This window comes from Rattus rattus, chromosome 3 (genome assembly GCF_011064425.1).
Source record: "Rattus rattus isolate New Zealand chromosome 3, Rrattus_CSIRO_v1, whole genome shotgun sequence".
NCBI lineage: Eukaryota > Metazoa > Chordata > Mammalia > Rodentia > Muridae > Rattus > Rattus rattus.
The window spans coordinates 116,446,399-116,463,961 of NC_046156.1; the positions used below are offsets into that span (position 1 = coordinate 116,446,399).

The following is a 17,563-nucleotide window of genomic DNA, read 5'->3' on the forward strand; positions in this document are numbered from 1 at the left end:
ATAGCCAATACACTCTCTGAAAAATACAGAGAGAAAACAAACCAAAACCAAAACACCTATTCAACAGAGACAAAACCAGCAATCCACACCTAGACCTAAAATCACCCCAAACCCAGAGGCCTAGACACCAGTATAAGAACACAATCAATAACAACAAGGGTAATATAAATAATAAACCAGAGCCCACCTATCCTACCACAGGAGGTCCTGATTATTCTAACATCTGAATACAAGATAAAGACTTTAAAACCAACTAACTATATGAAGATGATAGAGGTTCTTAAAGAAGAAATGAATAAATCCCCTGAAGCCAGAAAAATAAAACAGCTGGAGGAAATGAATAAATCCCTTAAAGAAAGCCAAGAAAAAACACTTGAAGGAAGAAAAAATAAACAGTAAGACCTGAAAATAGAAATAGAAATAATAAAGAATACACAAACTGAGAAAATACTGGAAATGAAAAATTTAGGAATGTGAACAGGAACTACAGAGGTGTTTCACCAACAGAATACAAAAGATGGAAGAGTGAATTTCAAACATTGACACATAGGTTAAAGAAAATATTAAATCTAAAAAATTCCTCATATAAAACATCCAGGAAACCCGAGATACTATGAAAAGACCAAACATATGAATAATAGAAATAGAAGAAGGAGAATACAAGCTCAAAAGCCCAGAAAATATTTTCAACAAAATAAGAAAATATTACTAAAGGAGATGCCTATAAATATAAAAGAAATATACAGAATACCAAATAGATAGGAACAGAAAAGAAAGTCCTCTTTGGCACATAAGAATCGAAATAATACATACATACATACATAATACATACATACATACATACATATAACAGAGAAATAATATTAATAGCTGTAAAGAAAAAAACAAATAACACATAAAGGCAGACCTTTATTAGAATTCTAATTATTAGAATTACACCTGACTTTTCAATGGAGACTCTAAAAGCCAGAAGGGCTTGGAGGGATATACCGCAGACCCAAAGAGACCATAGATGCCAGTCCAAACTACTACCCAGGAAAATTTACAATCAGCATAGATAGAGAAAATAAGGTATTTCATGTTAAAATCAAGCTTAAACAGAATCTATCTACAAATTCAGGCCTATAGAAGAAGAAAAGAGATCTAAATCAAGGAAGCTAACTACACACATGGAAATAGTTTCACACAAGTAAACAAAACAAAAAAGCGAACACACACATGCACGCACCCACATAAGCACACATTCTCTCCCATGCCCCCTTTCTCTTTCACTCTCTATCTAACACACACACTCACAGGAATTAAAAATCATTTTCATTGATATTCCTAATATCACTGGACTCAATTACTCAATACAAAGAGATTAACAGAATGGATAAGGAAACAGGTTCCATCCTTCTGTTACATACAAGAAACCTACCTTAATATCAAGGATAAACACTACTTCAGAGTAAAAAGTTGAAAGAAGATACTATAAGCAAATGGACCTCAAAAGCAAGCTAGTGTAGCTATTCTAATATCTAAAAAAAATAAACTTCAAACCAAAATCAGTCAAAATAGATGGGGAAGGACACTGCATTTTCATCAAAAGAAAAAAATATCTACCAATTTGGCAGTTCAATTTTTTTTTTTTCTGTTTTGTGATAGGGTCTTCTGACATTTCAATTCTTTAGCATCTATGTTCCAAACAGAAGTTCACCTCCTTTGTAAAAAAGAAACACTACAGCTTATACCACATATTGATCCTCATACAGTGAGAGACTTCAATACCTCACTCTCATCAATGGACAAGTTATCCAGACAAAAACTAAGCAGAGGAATGCGGAAGCTAACTGATCTTATAAACCAACTGAATCCAACAAATATCAAATGAATATTTCATCCAAAATAAAAGAATACTTCTTCTTTTCAGCACCTCATGGAATCTTCTCCAAAAGCGACCACATACATGGTCACAAAGCAAGTCTCAACAAATACAAGACAATTAAAACAACACTGTGAAAATTATTAAACTAACATGAATTAAAGCTGGATATCAATAACAGAAAGATTACAAATTAATGGAAAAGGAACAACTCTCTATTGAATAAAAAAATGGGCAAAGATAGAAGTAAAGAAATTAAAGACTTTCTAGAACTTAATGAAAATGAATACACAACATACACACACTTAGGGGACACAATGAAAGTGGTGCTAAGAGGAAAGACCTCATACGAGCAACCTAACAGTGCATCCGAGAGCTCTAGAACGAAATAAGGAAAGCACATGCAAGAGGAATAGATGGCAAAAAATAATCAAACTGAGGACTGAAATCAATAAAATAGAAACGAAGAATGAAACAGAGTTGGTTATTTGATAAAATCAGTAAGATTAACCCTCATCCAAACTAACTAAAAGGCAGAGAGAATATCCAAATTAGAAAAAAATGTGAAATAAAAAAGAGCCTGAGGAAACACAGAGATGAAAAGAGGATACTTTAAAAACCTGTACTCCACTAAAATAAAAAAAAAAATCTAAAAAGAAATGGATAATTTTTCTCAATAGGTACCACTTACCAAGGTTAAATCATGATCAGATAAACGATTTAAATAGACCTCTAACCACTAGTAAAAGCAGTTATTAAAAGTTTCCCAACAAAAAAGCCCAGGACCAGACAGTTTTAGCACAGGCACAGAATTCTACAAGATTTTCAAAAATGGGCTAATGAGCTAAAGAAAACAGTCCTTATTCCATAGTTACCCTGATACACAAACCATATAAAGACTCAACCAAAAAAAGAGAATTACCCTTATGAACATAGATTCAAAAACACTCAATGATAATACTTGCTAACAGAATGCAAGAACACGTCAAAAAGATTATCCACTACGATCAGTTAGGCTTAAATCCAGAGATCCAGGGATGGCTCAATGTTATAAAAATCAGTAAATGTAATCCACCTGTGATAGTCTGAATAAAAATGGCCCACATAGGCACAGAGGGAGTGGGACTATTAGGAGGTGTGGCCTTGTTAAGGAGTTATGGTCTTGTCGGAGTAAGTGTGGCTTTGTTGGAAGAAGTTTGTCACTGGGGGTGGGCTTTGAGGTCTCAGATGCTCAAGCCAGGCCCAGTGTCACTCTCTCTGCCTGCTGCCTGACAGTCCGGATGTAGAACTCTCAGCTCTTCTCCAGCACTATGTCTGCCTGCATACCACCACGTTTCCCACTATGTTGACAATGAACTACAACTATGAACTGAAGGCACCCTCGCTTAAATGATTTGCTTTATAAGAGTTGCTGTGGTCATAGTGTCCTTTCATAGCCCTACCCAAGACACCACCATATAAATGAACTAAAAGGAAAAAAACAACACCCCCCCCCAAAAAAACCCCAAAAGCATGATCATCACATCAGATAAAAGTCCTGGAGAGATTAGAAATACAAAGGACATACCTAAACATAATAAAAGCAATTTATAGCAACCCTATAGCCAACATCAAACTAAGTGAAGAGAAACTCAAAGCAGCTCTACTAAAATCAGGATCAGACAAGGTTGCCCATTTTCTCCATATCCATTCAATATTTTGCTACAGCAATAAGACAACTGGAGGAGATCAAAAGAGTAAGATTTGGAAAGAAAGTGAAAATTTTGTTACTTGCAGATTGTAGTATACATAAATCAACCAAAAAATTCCACTAGAAAACTCCTACAGCTGATAAACACTTTCAGCAAAGTAGGTGAATATAAGATCAACTCAAGAAAATTAGTAGCCCTTATACATACAAATGACAAAGGGGTTGAGAAAAAAAAAATCAGGGAAACAACACCCTTCACAATGACCTCAAAAAATATAAAATATCCTGGGGTAATTCTAACCAAGTAGATAAAAGACTTGCATGATGAAATCTTCAAGTCTTTGAAGAAATTATTATAGAAGATATAAGAAGACAAAAAGACCCATGTTCACGCATTGGTAGTATTAACATAGTAAAAATGGCCATCCTACTAAAAGCATTCTACAGATCCAATATACTCCCAGTCAAAATTTTAATGCAATTCTTTATAGACCTTGAGAGTCCATTCTCAACTTCATGCAAAAATTAAAACAAACAAACAAACAAACCCAAGGTAGCTAAAGCAATCCTGAACAATAAAGGAACTTCTGGAAGTATTATCAACCTTAATTTCGCTTTGTACTATAAAGCTGTTATAGTAATAAAAACTGCATATTATTGGGATAAAAACAGACATTCTGACTAATGGGTTCCCGTATCAATGACCATCTGATTTTTGATAAAGAAGTTAGACATATACTAGAAAAAAGAGAGCATCTCCAACAAATGGAGTTGGTCAAAATGGATGTCTGTACATAAAAGATAAGTAAATCAAAGATCTTAACATAAAACCAGAAACACTGAACCTGACAGAAGAGAAAGTGAGAAATAACCTTGCATGTTGGCACAGGAGACAACATCCTGAACAGAACACCAACAGATCAGGCACTAAGATCAACAATTAGTAAATGGGACATCATAAAACTGTAAAGCTTCTGTAGGGCAAAGAACACCATCAATTTAACAAAGAGGCAGCCTACAGAATGGAAAAAGATTTTTACCAGCTCTACATCTAACAGAAATTCAAAATAAATAAAGAACTCAAGAAATTAGATACCAAAAAAACAAAAAACAAAAAAACCCCAAACAAAACCAAGAAAGCCCTCCAAAAATAAAACTGATCAATCCAACTTAAAAAAAAGCTACAGATCTAAACAGATTTCCTAATAGAGGAGACTCAAATGGCTGAGAAACACTTAAAGAAGTGTATCCTTAGCCACCAGGGAAATGCAAATTAAAATGACTTTGAGATTTCACCTTACACCTGCCAGAATGGCTAAGATAAATAATACAAGTGACAACTCATGCTGTTGAGGATGTGAAACAAGGAGAACACTGCTCCACTGCTGGTGGGAATGCAGACTTTTGTAGCCACCTCAGAAATCGATACAGTGGCTCCTCAGGAAATTGGGAATTGACTTACAATACCCAGTTATATTGCTCTTAGGCATATACCTAAAGGATGTTCGGTCCTACCACAAAGACACTTACTCAACTATGTTTACTGAGGCTTTACTTGTAATAGTCAGAAACATACAAACAACCTAGATGTCCTTCATATGGTACATTTACACAATTGGAGTATTACTCAGCTGTTAAAAAAAAATCATGAACTTATCAGTTAAATGAATGCAGCTAGAAAAAAAGCATCCTGAGTGAGGTAACTCAGACCCAGAGAGATAAATATTGTATATATTGACTAATAAGTGGATACTGGCTGTTAAGTAATGGATAATCTTTCTATAATCCACAGACCCAGAGGTTAGGTACAGAGGAGGGCTCTAGGGGACAATGCATGGTCCTCCCTGGGAAGGGGAACAATAAATTTTAAGGACAGAGTGGGGCAGGTAGGGCTGGGAGCAGGAAGAGTCAGGTGAGTCAGGAAGGGGGGCAATGAAGGAGGAGAGTGTGGGGAGAGACTGCTAAACTGGGGAGCATCAGGGGAGTGATGCAGAAACCTAGTGCAGTGGAAACTTCCTGTAGTCTACAAGGATGAACTTAGTGAGGACTCCTAATAATGGAGGTTATGGGGTATTGACCTAGGCATCTTTCTGTATCCAGTGGTGGGACTGGGTTACATTCTGTTGAGTTATTGGCTGAGAGGGTCCTGTAGAGATTCCTAGTAACAACGCAGGCTGATGCTAAGACAGAAGGTTGCTCTCCAATATATTTCTACATAGAGAGCTATCTTCAGAGGTGATCCCCCAAATTCTCGGCCCCGAAGAGACTGAAATATTAAAAAAAAAAAATTGCTGGTTGCTGGATTTCTTACATGTTCAATTTTTCATGGTATTTGAAATAAGTTGTACCTTTTTCTTTAATAAGTTGTATCTTAATTTACAGAAATTTTAAACCTGCATTCTGTTTTTCATTTTAATACAGACAGTAGCATCTTAAGCTATGACTCAGTGTTTTCACTATTCTTTGATCAAGATTGAGGTGAAAATAATTTGCTTGCCAAGATATGCACTTGTTCAAGGTTCTAATTCTCAAACATTACAGGTAGGGACATGAAAGGTAGAGTGTTTCAAAAGTTCTTTTCCTCTATAACTTCATGAAGTATGTGTTCTACATGATTTATCTAAAGGTTGTAAGGAGAAATAGATGAATAAAACATAAACTTGATGCCTAATAAATAAATATTAACTATTAACCAGGTCACAAAATATTTTGGTAGGTAACTTCTCACAGACTAAAGTTCTTTGCAAACAGTGAAAGCGATAAAGTTGGCAGTTTTAATATAAATAACAAAACATTTTTTACATGAAAGAGCCATAGTCATGTTCTACCACTGTAGCCTTTATTTCCAAGGTGTGGAGGCAGGCTGTATTACGATGTGAAAGACAGCTCAAAATGACCACAGTGCCCCGCCCACTCTAGCCCATTCTTCCTCCTTACTTCTAAGCTACTGATTTTTAACCCTTAACTCCATCTTTAAGTTTTATTTACCACAGAAGATTATGTATCTATTTAACTACCCATCCTTCAAATGTTGCTTTTACAGAAGTGTCATGAAAAAATGATGGGGGGAAGAGCCATAAAGAGGTCAAAAACATACTACAAAAAATATTGAAAATGCAGGTTCTCTCACTCTCAATACAGTGCTGTAATGTTGATTCCATATTACCTTTATAAAGAATAAATGGATTGCTAATTGCAGATTAAGGTTATTTTTTATCTGAAACTTGGCAGTTATGTCCAGATGAATAAAAAGTTGTTCAAATGGAACTTTAGTGCATACGCACAGGTAAACATGCCCACTAATTAAGCAATACCACAGTATTTACTTTTAGGAGTTTATCCAACTAAGAAGTGCTCATGGAAAGGCTCCATTTGACAAAAGCAGCTTCTTCAATACCTCCTTAAATACTGGACTGCCTGATTCTAGTTTTACTAGAGAAAGTGTTCTGCTGTAATATAGTTTTGAAAACTACTCATGTTTCAAAACAAGAACAACAAACAAAAACAAACCACTAAATGCTAAAATAAAGCTTTCCTGAAGAAACACAGCTCTGAATTGAGATGAAGATGTGGAAAGAATGGTCATTTCCAAACACAACATGTTACTTGCATTCTCAGATTTATGGATGTATGTAATCTTCACCTACTTGCTATTTTTATTATTTACTCTCAACTGAAAAAGTAAAACCTGACAGGTGGTAGAAGAGCGAAAATAAATTTCACTGACAGTTTTTACAGAGACTGGCTTTTCTGATAAATATAGGATCACTTAAGTTTTGTGGATTCATGTTTAGGTTTTCTATTTTATTCCAATGGTCTGCAGCATATCTACTTATGTGCCCGTACTGTACCTATTATTAATATTACTATTATATTATTATTATGGCTGCTGCTTTATAATGAATATATCTTGAAGTACAGCATTCCAAGCAAAGTATAGGGTACAATCCCTGCAGCATTATTCATTTTGTTCAAGTCTGTATTGGCTATCTGGGGACTTCCCTGGTTCGACATAAATTTTAGGTTTGTTTTTCTTTCTTTTCTGTTTCTGTGGGCATTCATATGATCTTTCTGAGTGATTAGTTTATAAGGATTAAGCAACTGAACCACAGAACTATATTTAGACACAGCTTTACAGATAAATTAGATTTCAGTAAATGTATAGATTCGCCCACACCTACAATTATGTTCAAGTTTTAGGTCAATTACTAAAGGAACCAAAATAGTTTGGCATACTATAGATCATGAGTCATGGTGAAGCCTTTAGTTTTACTTAAAATAGAAAGTGACTTATTTTTTATCATCTCAGGACCGAGATCAGATTGAGTTCTGAGACTGGTATGGAAGCGCCCCTACGACCAAGTCCCTAAGGTTCCTTTCACAATAAGTGAAATTCTGTGAAGGGGTAACTTTTGCTATAACTAAAAGACTATCTCATTAAAATGCCAAGAGTGACAACTTTGCATTCTGAAAGGATAGAAAATATTGAATTTATGAAAACTTCCCATGAGAGTAAAGTGGCATACACACTGTATCTAATGGCCCAGTTAACACACAGAAACTAACGGCAAAACCTAAGTTTGAAATCTTCAGGACTCTCAAGCATTTTAGAGCAAGACACCCAAACTGTGTTAAAGAACGTCAGAAATAATATGAACAACAATGAAGAAATGTAAAAGGAACCTCTGTTGATAGAAATAAACCCTTTCCTTTCTAGCTCAAGGCAAAATTATACTCGAAAGTAAATAGACTACAACCCTGAACAGCCACTGTGAGCACTGTAATGCTTTCAAGGGATGAAAGTTCAATGGGGTACGAGAAGAAACACAAGAACTTGTTCAATATACAATGGAAGACTGACAGAGGGGCCACTTTTCTCCTCAGCATTAGAACACTGTGCCTTCCTCCCATCACAGGATCCAATCCCCATCTAAAGAAAGGGTACTGAAAATGAATACTTATTTTCTAAACAACTATTTTAGTAGATTAGAAATCCTCAGTTTTCTAAAGTTGCTAAATTCAATACTTTCCTTACTTTGGAAAGATTACATACAAAGAAAACAAAATTAAGTCCTGATAATCTGCTGAAAAAGAGATATTTAATAGTTTGTAAAGAAACATTAATATTTACTTTTGAGAAATATTACCTATCATTAACAAAGAAAAACTAGCATATGTCCGTTGCTGACCCTGTGACACGGCTTTCTGTATTTAGATCCTACCAGAAAGAGAGTTGGAGTCTCAGAAGTGTGGTCAATCCTGGGAGCACAGGTGAGACCACCACTTGTGCTCACATTCCTGGCCCAAGAGGAACCCACCTGGAGCCCTCTGGGCACAGGAACCTAGGAGCAGTTTGGGACAGGATCCTTCTGGTTTCTACCTGCACCCAGAGCTGACCCTAGGACACAGCTCTCTGTACCTAAGAAGTCGGTCTCCAGGAGTGCTGAGACACAGGCTTACAGGAGGGTCAAGCCACTGTCATAGACAGCAAGACCAGCTAACACCAGAGACAACCTGATGGTGAGAGTCAAGGGCAAGAACCTAAGCAACAGAAACCAAGGCCATGTAGTAACATCAGAACCCAGTTCCTCCAGCATATCAAGTCCTGGATACCCCAACAGAGAGGAAAAGCTTTTGATTAAAAATTACAACTCATGATGATGTTAGAGGACTTTAAGGAGGACATAAATGACTCCCTTAAAGAAATACAGAAATGGGGTTGGGGATTTAGCTCAGTGGTAGAGCGCTTGCCTAGAAAGCGCAAGGCCTGGGTTCGGGCCCCAGCTCTGAAGAAAAAAAAAAAAAAAAGAGAGAAATACAGAAAAACAAAGGTACACAGGTAGCCCTTAAAGAGGAAACAAATCCCTTAAAGAATTACAATAAAAAACCATAAAAGGAAAAAAAAACCAAACCTACAACCAAACAGGTGAAGGAATTGAACAAAACCATCCAGGACCTAAAAATCGAAATAAAAACAAAGAAATTACAAAAAGAGACAACCCTGGAAATAGAAAAACTAGGAAAGAGATCAGGAGTCACAGATGCGAGCATCACCAACAGAATACAAGAGATAGAAGAGAGAATCTCAGGAGCAGAAGATACAACAGAACACATTGACACAACCATAAAAGAAAATGCAAAACGAAAAGGTTCTAACCTAAAACATCCAGGAAATCTAGGACACAATGAGAAGATCAAATCTAAGGATAATAGGTATAGAAGAGAGCGAAGATTCACAAATTAAAGGGCAAGTAAATTATTTCAACAAAATTATAGAAGAAAATGTCCCTAACCTAAAGAAAGAGATGCCCATAAACATACAAGAAGCCTACAGAACTTCAAATAGATTGGACCAGAAAACAAATTCCTCCCATCACCTAACAGTCAAAACACCAAATGTGCAAAACAAAGAAAGAATATTAAAAGCAGTAAGGGAAAAAGGTCAAGAAACATATAAAGGCAGACCTATCAGAATCACACCAGACTTCTCACCAGAGACTATGAAAGTGAGAAGATCCTGGACAGATGTCATACAGACCCAAAGAGAACACAAATGCCAGCCCAGGCTACTATATCCAGCAAAATTCACAAATAACATGGATGAAGAAACCAAGATATTCCATGACAAAACCAAATTACACAATATCTTTCCACAAATCCAGCCCTACAAAGGAAAATAGATGGAAAACTCCAACACAAGAAGGGAAACTCAACCTGGAAAGGCAAGAAAGTATTATAATTTCAACTAACCCAAAAGAAGAGAGCCACACAAACATTAAGTCCAACTCTAACAACAAAAATAACAGGAAACAACAATCATTGGACTCTAATATCTCTCAACATGAATGGACTGAATTCCTCAATAAAAAGACATACACTAACAGACTGGATGCATAAAGAGGATTTAACATTTTGCTGCATACAGGAAACATTACCTTAGTGACAAAGACAGACACTACCTCAGAGTAGAAGGCTAGAAAACAACTTTGCAAGCCAATGGTCCCAAGAAACAATCTGGAGTAGCCATTCTAATATCAAATAAAATCAACTTTTGAGCAAAACTTATCAGGAAGGAAGGATTCATGAAAGGAAAAATCCACCAAGATGAACTCTCAATCCTGAATATCTATGCTCCAAAAGCAAGGGCAGCACTTACATTCATAAAAGAAATCTTACTAAAGCTTAAATTACACATTGCACTTCACAAAATAATAGTGGGAGACTTCAACACCCCACTCTCATCAATGGACAGATCATGGAAACAGAAACTAAACAGAGACACAGAGAAACGAACAGAAGTTATGAACCAAATGGATTTAACAGATATCTATAGAATATTTCATCCTAAAACAAAAGAATATACCTTCTTCTCAGCACTGCATGGTACCTTCTCCAAAACTGACCATATAATTGGTCACAAAATAGGACTCAACAGATACAGGAAGATAGAAATAATCCCATGCATCCTATCAGATCACCACCCACTAAGACTAGTCTTGAATAACAACAATAATCACAGAAAGTCCACATATACATGTAAGTTGAACAATGCTTTACTCAATGACAACTTGGTCAAGGAAGAAATAAAGAAATTAAAGACCTTTTAGAATTTAATGAACATGAAGGCACAGAATACCCAAACTTACAGGGCACAATGAAAGCGGTAGTAAGAGGAAAACTCATAGCTCTGAGTGCCTCCAAAAAAAACAAAAAAACAAACAAACAAACAAACAAAAAAAAAAACCCAACAACAACAACCAAAACAAAACAAAAAAAACCAAACAAACAAAAAAATAGGAGAGAGCATACGTCAGCAGCCTGACAGAACACATAAATGCACTACAACAAAAAGAAGCAAATACACCCAGGAGGAGTAGACAGCATGAAATAATCAAACTCAGTGCTGAAATTAACTAAGTAGAAACAAGAGAACTATACAAAGAATCAACAAAACCAGGAGCTGGTTCTTTGAAAAAAAAAAAAAATCAACAATATAGATAACCACTTTGCCAGACTAACTAGAGGGTACAGAGAAAATCCAAATAAACAAAATCAGAAATGAAAATCAAAATATAAATAGAAACTGAGGAAATTAAAATAATCATCAGATTGTACTACAAAAGCCTATACTCCACAAAACTGGAAAATCTGGATGAAATGTACAATTTTCTAGACAGATATCAGGTAGCAAAGTTAAATCATCATCAGATAAACCATTTAAACAGCCCCTTAACTCCTAAAGAAACGGAAGCAGTCATTAAAAGTTTTTCACCCTCTTTCTCTTCCAGTCCCAGGCGCTGCGGGAGCCGCGGCTTACCATGCACACATGGCCAAGTTCAAGAACCACACCACACACAATCACTCCCGCAAATGACACAGAAATGGCATCAAGAAACCCCGGTCACAAAGATATGAATCTTTTAAGGGGGTAGACCCCAAGTTTCTGAGGAACATGAGCTTTGCCAAGAAGCACAACAGGAAAGGCCTGAAGAAGATGCCGGCCAACAATGCCAAGGCAGTGAGTGCACGCGCAGAGGCCATCAAGGCCCTCATGAAGCCTCAGGCCATCAAGCCCAAGATGCCAAAGGGCTCCAGCCGCAAACTCAGCTGTCTGGCTTTCATCGCTCACCCCAAGCTTGGTAAGACGATTCGAAGCTACAAGGCCAAGGGTCGCAGGCTCTGCCAACCAAAGCCCAAGGTTCAAACCAAGGCAGAGGCCAAAGCTCCAGCTAAGGCCCAGGCCAAAGCTTCAGCCCAGGCTCCCAAGGGTGCCCAGGCCCCTGTAAAGGCCCCATAGAAAAGGCTCCTGCCAGTGTGAAGACAGGGACTGCTGTGACACACCTACCTACACACTATTTACAGATGACCAGTGTCCTATGCTGTTTTTACAAATAAACTTGAGACAAGATCTATAAAAAAACAAAACAAAACAAAACAAAACCTCAGGTTCAGATGGGTTTAGTGCAGAATTCTATCAGAACTTCATAGAAGACCTGATACCAATATTGTCCAAACTATTCAAACAAAATAGAAACAGAATGAATATTACCAAATTCTACGAAGCCACAATTATGCTTATACCGAAACCACATGAAGACCCAACAAAGAAAGAGAACTTCAGAGCAATTTCCTTTATGAATATTGACACAAAAATACTCAATAAAGAGGTGGGGATTTAGCTCAGTGGTAGAGCGCTTGCCTAGCAAGCGCAAGGCCCTGGGTTCGGTCCTTAGCTCTAGAAAAAAAAAAAAAAAGACAAAATAATAATAATAAAATTAATTAATTAATTATTTAAAAAATACTCAATAAAATTCTCGCAAATTGAATCAAGAACACATCAAAACAATCATCTACCATGATCAAGTAGGCTTCACCCCAGGGATGTAGAGATAGTTCAATATATGGAAATCCATCAATGTAATCCACTGTATAAACAAACTCAAAGAAAAAAAAAACATATGATCATCTCATTAGATGCTGAGAAAGCATGTGACAAAATTCAACACCCCTTCTAGTTAAAAGTCTTGGAAAAATGAAAACTTCAAGGCCCATACCTAAACATACTAAAACAATATATAGCAAAGCAGTAGTCAACATCAAACTAAATGGAGAGAAACTTGAAGCAATCCCACTAAAACCAGGGACTAGACAAGGCTTCTCAACTCTCTCCCTACCATTCAAGATAATACTTGTCCTAGCCAGAGCAATCAGACAACAAAAGAAGGTCAAAGGGATACAAACTGGAAAGGAAGAAGTCAAAGTTATCACTATTTGCAGATGATATGATAGTATATACTTAAGTGACCCCAAAAATTCCAACAGAGAATCCCTAAACCCGCTAAACAACTTCAGCAAAGTGGCTGGGTATAAAATTAACTCAACTAAATCAGTAGCCTTCCTCTACTCAAAGGATAAACAGGCTGAGAAAGAAATTAGGGAAACAACACCCTCCACAATAGTCCCAAATAAAATAAAATACCTTGATGTGACTCTAACCAAGCAAGTGAAAGATCTGTATGACAAGAACTTCAAGTCTCTGAAGAAAGAAACTGAAGATCTCAGAAGAGGGAAAGCTGTCCCATGCTCATGGATTGGCAGGATTAATATAGTAAAAATGGCCATCTTGCCAAAAGCAATCTACAGATTCAATGCAACTCCTATCAAAATTCCAACTCAATTCTTCAAAGACATAGAGCAATTTGCAAAATTCATTTGGAATAACAAAAAAAAAAATCCAGGATAGCAAAAACTATCCTCAACAATAAAAGAACTTCTTGGGGAATCACCATCCCTGACCGCAAGCTGTATTACAGAGCTAGAGTGATAAAAACTGTATGGTATTGGCACAGAGACAGGTACGTAGATCAATGAAATTGAATTAAAGACCCAGAAATGAACCCATACACCCAAGGTCACTTCATCTTTGACAAAGAAGCTAAAACCATCCAGCGGAAAAAAGATAGCATTCTTAGCAAATGGGGCTGGTTCAAGTGGAGGTCAGCATGTAGAAGAATGCAAATCAACCCATGTACAAAGCCTTCTTCTCACCCTGTACAAAGCCTAAGTCCAAGTGGATCAAGGACCTCCACATCAAACCAGATACACTCAAACTAATACAAGAAAACGTGGGGAAGAGCCTCCCACACATGGACACTGGGGAAAATTTCCTCAACAAAACACCAATGGCTTATGTTCTAAGATCAAGAATCAACAAATGGGATCTCATAAAATTGCAAAATTTCTGTATGGCAAAGGACACTGTCATTAGGACAAAACAGCAACCAACAGATGGGGAAAAGATCTTTATCAATCCTACATCTGATAGAGGACTAATATCCAATATATACAAAGAACTCAATAAGTTAAGACTCCAGAGAATCAAATAACCCTATCAAAATGAAGTATAGAGCAAAACAAAGAATTCTCAACTGAGGAATATCAAATGGCTGAGAAGTACCTAAAGAAATGTTCAACATCCTTAGTCATCAGGGAAATGTAAATCAAAACAACCCCGAGATTCTACCTCACACTAGTCAGAATGGCTAAGATCAAAAACTCAGGAGACAACAGATGCTGAAGAAAGAGAAACACTCGTGCATTGTTTGTGGAATTGCAAGCTGGTACAACCACACTGGAAATCAGTCTGGAGGTTCCTCAGAAAATTGAACATAGCACTACCGGAGGATCCAGCTGTTATCACTCCTGGACATATCCCCAAATGATACTCTAACATATAACAAGGATACATCTTCCATTATGTTCATAGCAGCCTTATTATAATAGCCAGAACCTGGAACCAACGCAGATGTCCCTCAACAGAGGCATGAATACAGAAAATGTAGTACATTTGCACAAAGGAGTACTAATCAGCTATTAAAAACGATGAGTTCATGAAATTCTTAGGGAACTGGATGGAACTAGAAAATATTATCCTGAGTGAGGTAACCCAATCACCGAAAAACACACATGATATGCACTCACTGATAAGTGGATATTAGCCCAAAATCTTGGATTACCCAAGATACAATTGACAGACCACATGAAGCTCAAGAAGAAGGAAGACCAAAGTGTGATGCTTCAGTCCTTAAAAGGGGGAACAAAAATATTCATAGGAGGGAATATGGAGACAAAGTTTGGAGCAGAGACTGAAGAAATGGCCATTGAGAGCCTACCCCAACCTGGGATCCAGCCCATATACATACAGCCAACAAACCCAGACGACATTGCTGACGCCAAGAAATGCATGCTGACAGGAGGCATACAGATCTCTCCTGAGAGGCTTTGCCAGCACATGACAAATACAGAGGTGGGTGCTGGCAGTTAACCACTGAACTGAGAATGGGGTCCCAACTGGAAGAGTTAAGAGTAAGGATTGAAGGAGCTGAAGGGGCTTACGACCCCATAAGAACAACAATACCAACCAACCAGAGCTCCCAGACACTAAACCACCGTTCAAGAGGACACATGGACTGACCCATGGCTCCAGCTGTATATGTAACAGAGGATGGCCTTGTTGGGCACTAATGGGAGGCGAAGCCCTTGGTCCTGCCAAAGCTGGACCCCCCAGTGTAGGGGAATGTTAGGGTGGGAAGGGGTGGATGGATGGGTGGGGGCACACCATCCTAAAAGTGGGAAGGGATGGGATGGAGGTTTATGGATGGGAAACCAGAAAAAGGGATAAGATTTGAAATGTAAATAAATAAAAATATCCAATAAAAACCAAAGAAAAACTAAACATAGAGATCACAAATATTATTAAGATAGCTCCAATAAACAATTTAACTATGAAATATAAGCTTAATGGCTTAAAATTGAAAACAAAAGCCATTTTCCAAAACAAAGTATCTAAACAAAATGTCATTACGAATTTAAATATCCTAATATAAAATATGGAAGCTTAGGCAATTTGCAATTGCTTGTTATTACAGTGTTCAAATGTGCTTTTCTGATTATAAAATCAGTATTTCTGAAACACTTGCCCTGTGATTACAAAGAAGAATCCATGTGTGTGAACTATGTTGTTGAATCCAACAAGAACCCCACAGGAAGGGTTGGCATCTGGTCCCATAGCTTCCTCATTTCATACCTTACGTGATTACTCATCATACAATCTCCCACAGTAAAACAAAAAAAAAGGTCTTAACACAAGGAAAAATTTTCATATAAGACAGGGGTATGCTTTTCACATAAGGAGATTAGAAGTATAATTAGAAATTAGATTTCTATAACTTTAGAAGACCAAGTAAAAATAAGTTGTCTCACTAACTGACATACTATATCTTTAAAAAAAAAATCATATGGTCCCTTAAAAGTTGAAAGAATTCCAAAAATTTATGGTTCCTCTCAAGATGGAGAAGCAAATGGTTTATTTAAGAATCATGAAATCCTAGCCTGAAGATAGAGAAAAATTTGGCACAAAACAAACAAGCGTATTAAAAAGATAAATCATTATTAGAAATTTACTTCTCCACAGATGTAGGTTACCCTGGTTATAAAACTTGAGGTACCAGTCCGCCAGGAAGGTTTGCTGGAACAGATTTTCCTACAGAGGGCTATCTATAGTTAGACACAAAATACTGTTTTAAGCTTGCTGCTCATCCTATATACACCTCCTTTCTGCCAAATGCTTCTTGAAAGATGACAGAAGTTTTGAACATCTGACAGTCTGTAATACAGGTAAAGCAGCAACATGAAGCATTCTGGCAGGTGACTTGTGTGGTGCAAACAATCATATATCTAACACAAACCTTAAGAAAGTTCAATTGGTGTGTTCTTTCCAAATTAAGTAAAAATTGAAGTGTGGAAATACAGAAAGTCTCTGAGAAATGGGTATATATCACAATTTCTTAAGTTTAAAAACAAAGTTACGGTGAACTTGAGCCTCGGGAACACAGGTAAGACCAATTTATCTGCTGCAAGTGACCTGCCTGGTGAAATCGGGACATACAGAGGCAGAATTCCACTAGGACCAGGCACTTCCTTTGTTTACCAGGAGTCCCACAACCGCGCATCCCGGCCCGCAGCAGCTCTCTGCTCCCAGACCCGGTGGGAGAGAGACCTCACCGCCTGGTCAGGTGGGCACTCCTGAGGCTGCAGAGCGGAAGAGACCACCAACACTGCCCACCCCTGCCCACATCCCTGGCCCAAGAGGAAACTGTAGAAGGCCTCTGGGTTCCCGTGGGGGAGGGCCCAGGAACGGCAGGACCCCTGCGCCTGAGACACCGCCGGAACCTGAAGGAACAGACCAGATAAACAGTTCTCTGCACCCAAATCCCGTGGGAGGGAGAGCTAAACCTTCAGAGAGGCAGACACGCCTGGGAAACCAGAAGAGACTACACTCTGCACAGATTATTGATTCCAGAGGAAAACACCAAACTCCATCTGGAACCCTGGTGCACGGAGGCTCCCGGAAAGGGCAGCGCAGATCTTCCTGGTTGCTGCCGCCGCCAGGCCCGAGGGCAGCACCTCGGCGAACAGGCCTCGGGAGCACAGGTAAAGATAACTAATCT

The 17,563-nt window shown here is 37.7% G+C and overlaps 1 protein-coding gene and 1 pseudogene across 4 annotated transcripts in view; one reads left to right on the forward strand and one right to left on the reverse strand.

Moving 5' to 3' along the window:
* The window catches only part of Spata5 (spermatogenesis associated 5), a 204,279-nt gene that overhangs the window by 37,479 nt on the left and 149,237 nt on the right, over positions 1 to 17,563 (reverse strand). The gene's annotated exons all lie outside the window — the stretch shown is intronic.
* LOC116896918 lies at positions 11,881 to 12,351 on the forward strand (annotated as a pseudogene).